Source organism: Dioscorea cayenensis, chromosome 16, assembly GCF_009730915.1.
Source record: "Dioscorea cayenensis subsp. rotundata cultivar TDr96_F1 chromosome 16, TDr96_F1_v2_PseudoChromosome.rev07_lg8_w22 25.fasta, whole genome shotgun sequence".
Classification (NCBI taxonomy): domain Eukaryota; kingdom Viridiplantae; phylum Streptophyta; class Magnoliopsida; order Dioscoreales; family Dioscoreaceae; genus Dioscorea; species Dioscorea cayenensis.
The window spans coordinates 14340395-14347320 of record NC_052486.1 but is presented as its reverse complement, the minus strand read 5'-3'; the positions used below and the strand labels follow the sequence as shown (position 1 = coordinate 14347320).

Here is a 6926-nt window from a genome sequence, read left to right as displayed (position 1 = left end):
CGCATGTAGGGTTGTGCAGCTAAGTATTAAGAAAAAATCCAAAAGTAGATCATGAATGTACTATTTGGTGGAATTTTGGAAGCAATAAATGCAAAGACACAAGTGGGGCTCTAAGATATGTGAATATGTGCCAAACTCCATGTATTCAAGCCATTACAATGAGTTGGAGAGGCACGAAGGTAGTCACACTTGCGTATCCCAACTTATGCAGTGATAGCAAGATCTTCCCAATGAACCCATTTATTGAAGAAGTAACGCAATCTACGGCATAAACTTAAGATTGTTTATGTTGCCTCAATGAAAAGTGGATTCGGGTGTGTTTTTGGCAGGGTTACTGTAGTAGATTACTGTAGCAAATCACTATAGCAATTTGTCAAGAGGGCGCCGGCTAGGGTTTTGAGAGGTTTTGGCAAGGACTTTGGAGTGGTTATCCAGCTTCGATACCGCGCTACACTTGGAAAAAGTTATTACGGGAGCTTTCATCGGCACTGATCCGGTGAGGTGTACCCTAGGCCGGACAAGGGGACTTTTAGAGGAGATGAGGCCACTCCACAAGACCATCGACACGACTGCAGAGGTGTTTTTCTATGGATTACTTGTTTTTAGAATCAATTTCATTGTTGATTGTAACTAGCTCCATGGAGAGCTAAACCCCCTAGTGGATACTTGGATTTGTGAACCATAGGATGCTATTGTTTCTTTAAACCTTTTATTATGCTTTTCCTTATTGATGTTTTAATTAAGTTCCAATTTTGAATGCTTGTTGAATGATTTCTCCCTTAGAGTAACACTAGGGTTGAGAGTCTATGTTGGTAACCCTTGTGGATGGGTGACACACCATGAGGGTTAGACAAAGCTAGATTGGAGATGGTTGAGAGGGTGAGTTGAGAGGTAGCGGAGCGTCCCCTTTCTCATTCGATTTGATTTACTCTACCTCCATGTTCTAAGAGCTCTTTGTGGTTATAGTAGACTAAACTGGCTAAGGGATGACCTTCCGCTGGGGCTTAGTTGCAAAGGCAACGAAGTGAAGCGTTGAAGTGATTTTAGAACTTAGGGCCTAATTGTGACTAGGTACCTTCCGCCTTGACCAAAGGGTGAGGTCTACATATAAGAATAAGGTTTATCACTTGGAATCCCTAGACCGTCTTGCAACTGTACACAATGCAAGGTGTTGAGATTAATCGATTTCTCCACTGGCCCTTGGTGTAGATTTAGTCATGGTTGACCTTAGATTTGGGACAGTGTATTGAAGGATTTCTACGACTAATTAATGCATTAATTACGAAGCATAATAGTTGGTTCTGCACTTGAAACGATTGTCCTAGGAAGAATAACGTCCGAGTACCCCATTTATATTAATTGTCTTATCTCTCAATAATATTGTGCCTCTCGTTCTTATTTTTTCTTATCTCTTATTATATAAATCTCATTCATCATACCATCAATTTATTCTTATCATAGTTAGATAACAATCGTTGTGTTTCTATTCACTATTCCTTGTGAATACGATACCCACTCAGCTGGGATTTATTACTTCGACACCTGTGCATTTGCGGTTTACACGCATATTCAGTCGTGTTAATATGCATCAAGTGTCAATGTCATCTGCTGTCAGCTCCTCCGCTACTGCTAGTGGTGATGATAGTGCACAAGGTTGATCAACTGGTCCTGGAATAGGTGATGGTGGTGCCGGAGATGCCTACGGGGTCCTCGGTCACAGGACAAATGCTGATGTGCCATCTTGCTCTAAAATCTGCTATAAGGTGTTAAAACGTGCCATCAACTTGGTCTAATGCATTGTCGGTGTCACCCGAACCTTGGCGATCGATGTATGTAGCACCCCCACAGCATTCTCGAACCTCTCAAACTAATCATAAGCTCAAGACGGTGAAAAGAAAATACGCACTAGAGGTGGCTCCTATGCTATATAAGGTGCCTGGGTCTCCATCGGTGTCGGCGGAGGCTCGGGGACAGCCTAAGAGGCCTCGACATCATCACACTCGCCCTCGGCTATCTCTAGAGCAACTATAATCAAAGCATATACACCAAGGTTGTGTCTGCACACCAATACTATCAATCTCAATGTGTCATGGCTTAACGGTGAAAGGATCGGTCATCTTCTCAACCCCTCAGATGGCCTCTAACAAACCCATGCTCATAACGAGTCTAGTGTTGTACGGCCTTTAGAAGATGACACCAACTCTGAAGTACTGGCCCTGGTAGCGTAGATACTCAGCTAGTATGTGACCCAAATGGATCAGCTGTCTCTGAACCATAGAGTAAAGGTATAGAAGCTCCTATCGGCTTAGGATGCTGGTACTGTCACCACGGAGATTCACCAACATGCTCAAAATGGCATGAAGATAGTGGTACACATGTCAGAAATGGCTCGTGGCCTTGGACACGCTTGGCTCGTATTATCCCTGACCACATAGACTGCTATATGCTCTATGAGGAGTCAAAAAACCAGGATAATCAATCGGAAGTCACTTGTACTCCTCAGTGGCCATAAAGGTCTCATCACAGAGGCCTAACAGGATCAAGAACTATGTGACACTCATAACATGGTACTGCCCAAGTGCTCTAAACTGTATAGCATCAACACTATCAAATCTGGCATAGGGACCTATCGAACTCGAATGAGGATAAAACCTCAAGTGTAAGTGCACGGATGGAAGGCTCTCTAAATGTCAGTAACTGTCTCCAACCCCACATCGAGACGAGATCCTCTACCTCATCTACCAACTCATCGCCCTGCTCTATATCTCGCAATACACTCATATCTAAGAAATGAGTCTGTCCAAACCTAAGCCTTGATAATCGCTCAAAACTAACTTGGTGCTCGGGAACAGCAAATCCCATATTCTCTGGCTCGGGGGATGACTCACGCGGATGCTTCTCAGCTTCCTTCTTTGATCTGGTTGCCATATCTGCAAAATGAAAACATGCAATCGATCAAAACCATTCAAAAATTTATTTTGCAGATTTCCACACAGTCGTGTGAAATTTCCACATGCCCATGTAGATCCACGGGGTGTGAAAACCGCACGGCCGCGCCTCACAAAACAAAAACCAAAAACAATTATACCTTTTCATTGTTTCTAACTTCGTTCTAAGCATGCATATACCTTATAAACATAGAAACCAAGTAACATTACTCATTTTAATCGATTAAAATCAAGTATGGTGAAGAAAAAAATAATTGAGGGTTTATCAGCAGTTGAAGATGAAAACTCTCGAATTCGGCCGAGAATTCAAGTAAAACACCTCAAGATCAATGATGCGAGGTCGGGAGAGTAGTGGAGAGTGTGCTCTGAGTGATTGGGAGTGTAGGAATGAATAAAACTGAAAGGATTTTAAAGAAAGCCTACGGTCTTTACGTTTCTGTACATCCACACGGGCGTGCGGAAATTACCCACGCCCGTGCGACTCCACACGAGAGACCCACAGGGGCAAACACACGCCCTTGTGCGTTCTCTAGAAAATACTCAAAGCATTCTGAACGCAACCACATGGGCGTGCGGAAATTACCCACGCCCGTGTGCCTGACCCACAGGGGCATACACACGCCCCTGTGGACTCTCTGTCCAACCGAGAAAATTCTCAAATTATGACACACGCCCATGCAGGAATTACCCACAGGTGTGGGTCATCACAGGACCAACTCATAGGGGCACTCGTACACCCCTGTGCATTCTCAAGATGGAGGAGAGCTCCTCTGCAAAGATCTACACGGGCGTGTGAAAATAACCTATGCCCGTGCATTTATCACAGGGTCGCCCATAGGGGCGAGTCTACGCCCTTGTGTCTTCTCGGGAAAATCTCTCAATCTCTGTAGGAACACACATGCCCATGTGGAAATTACCCATGGGTGTGTGAAAGTTGCAAGGTCATCCACAGGGTCGAGTCCACGCCCGTGTGGCCTCTCGGGATGAGCTCATAGTAGAGACCCACGGGCATGTGGAAATTCCACACGGTTGTGCCTTTTCTCTGGATGTCATAGAAAACTATGCAGGTTATGCAGAAAATTCCTGAACAAATAAAAACACTTAGAGCCTGCTTTTATCATGCAAACTATGCCAGAGAAAAATGCACAACATACTCAAACGACCAAAAACTTCACCGAATACATTTAAGCACACGTGTGCACCAAAAATCCATGAGAAAATCACAGCAATAGCAAATTCAAAATCAGGACACCAACACTCAAAACCTTATTCATGCAAACACTAACCTAAAAATTAGAAAAACAGTAAAGACTTGTGTTGCCTCACAAGAAGTGCTTGTTTTACATCACTAAGCTTGACGTGCCTCTTCTTATCTCACGTGGGCTCATAGATGAAGGTTTTCCTCTTACCCATGACTTGGAAGTGTGATTAACATAACCTTTTGAAGGTAGAGGGGGAGTTGTCGAGCTTGTTACCACTTGAGGGTTCATCACCCTTATTCCGTTCTCGCATATCCTTAATAGCCTTGGGTGTTTTTTGTCGCGTCTTCTTGCTCACGTCATCTTTCTGGAGCATCTTCGTCATGATCCCTGGAGTAGATGGTATCTTCTTATCTAGACCAAGCATCATCAACTCCTCATTCTTCACTTCTTGGTCTAGCAACCACTTGTACGGGTCCGGATTCAAAGTCAAGAGAATGCCCCATGGCTTCAGTGAGGCGGTATGTGAGCTTGTTATGCCCAACCCTCAGTGTCAACTCCCTACCGTCCATGTCGATCAATGCCTTGGAGGTGTGCAAGAATGGCCTCCCAAGTATCAAGGGAACATCTGCATCCTCATCGACATCTAACACTAAGAAGTCTATAGGAAAATATGTACTTGTCCACCTTGACAAGCACATCTTCAATGATGCCCCTCGGATGTCTCACCATTCGGTCCGCTAATTATAAAGTCATTAGAGTCGGCCTAGGCTCTCCCAAGCCTAGCTTCTAAAAGAAAGAGTATGGCACGATATTGATACTAGCCCCTGAGTCCACCAATGTCATCTCTTCACCCAAATTACCATGTTGCACAGGATAATGAAGCTTCTTGGGTCTTTCTTCTTGTTTGATATATTCTTTTACAAGACCACCGAGCAAGATGCATCTAGAATCACTGAAGCACTCTCCTCCAGTTTCCTTTTGTTGGTCAACAAATCTTTCAAGAACTTGGCATACCTAGACACTTGGGATAATGCCTCAACAAAGGTAATATTTATATGTAATTGCTTAAACAAAACCCTGAAACTTTTTGTAATGCTCATCTGTTTGGTCATTCTTTAATCTAGAGGGATAAGGGATTCTTGGCTTGTAAGGTGGGGGTGCCACCTCTTTCTCCTTGTTCACTATTTCCTCAACCTCTATTACCTCGGGTACTTCAACATTGGTCTTCTCACTTGGAAACCTACCCTCGACCTCATGAATACTTCTCAAAGTGATTGTGTTCACATGTTCTCTTGGATTAGTCTTGGTATTACTCGGCAATCTTCCTTGTGGTTTCTCTAATAGAGACTTCACGATTTGCCCCGACTTGATTCACTAGTTTGTGCAATGAAGTGGTGTGGTTGCAAAGTGTAGCCTCAACCGATTGAAACCATGTATCCGATGATTGTACAAATCTAGTCAAGGCTTTCGCCAAATCGGTCATCTAGGTCTCCAAGCCTGAAACTCCATTCTCCATGTTCAGGGCTTGTTGTTGTTGGAAACCCGGTGGTGCGGTGGCCTTATGTTACTCTTAGTTGTTCCATGAGAAATCATGGTGGTTCCTCCAACCAGAATTGTAGGTATTGCTATAAGGATTTCCTTGGTTTCTCATTACATTACCCATATAGTCAACTTGCTCAATGGAGGGTGTACCACCAACGACTATTAGGTAATTGGATGGGGCATATCCCCCTCCACATCCATCACAACTTGTTACCGCCGACAATCTCGGAGAAGTTAGGGTGTCTAACTTCTTACCCAATGCCACCACTTGGGCCGCCAACGATGTAACCGTATCGATCTCATGGATGCCGACCATTTTTTTCTTCTCCCTAGCATTCTATTGGTAGCTGTTTAACCCTATTTCTTTAATTAATTGCAAGATTCTCTAGGGATCTTGTTACCTAAGGTACCTCCTGCGCTGCATCAAGTAACTGTCTTGTACTTGGGTTAAAACCATTGTAAAAAGTCCGAATAATCATCCACTTTGGAAACCCATGTTGAGGACATTTTCGCAGGAGTTCCTTGAACCTTTTCCCATGTCTCGAATAGAGACTCCAATTCCATTTGCACAAAGGATGAGATCTCATTCCTAAGATTCGCAGATTTTTCAGGAGGGAAATAACGGGCAAGAAAAGCTTATACCATCTCCTCCCATGTAGTGATCGATGCTCTAGGTAATGAGTGTAGCCATTGCTTCGCTCTCCCCTTTAAGGAAAATGGGAAGTCTCTCAACTTGATGGCATCATTTGTAACACCATTGATCTTGAGTATATCACACACTTCCAAAAAATTCTCTATGTGACTGTTTGGATCCTCATCGGCAAACCATTGAACTGTGTGGACTGCTATAACTTGTGGATGAATGCTGGCTTTAGCTCAAAATTCCGAGCTATGATTTCGGGACCGCACAATGCTAGATTGTCTCTCCAATACTGACGGTCTAGCATAATCAAAAAGTGTTCTCTGTTGTTCATTTTGTTCTGCCATGTTGTCAGATCCTTCAACTTCCACTTCAACTAGATTCAACGGTTCTTGCACAGGTTATTAACCCCTTCTTCTGAGTGTACGTTCAAATTTGGGATCACCTTCAATTAAATATTGAAGGGTTCCCTCGGGTCATAACCTGGAGCTGCACCAAAATAAAGAAAACAAAATTAGAACGATGATAAAATAAGAAGATATGAAATAAAATGAATAAACAGCTAAGATAGCAAAGTGCAAAGTATCTCTAAAT

The 6926-nt window shown here is 43.4% G+C and overlaps 1 non-coding gene across 1 annotated transcript; it reads left to right on the top strand.

Moving 5' to 3' along the window:
• Nucleotides 1–6181: 6181 nt before the first annotated feature.
• Nucleotides 6182–6289, top strand: LOC120279754. The gene has a single exon (XR_005542057.1). It is a non-coding gene; the product is annotated as a small nucleolar RNA R71 (small nucleolar RNA).
• Nucleotides 6290–6926: the final 637 nt, after the last annotated feature.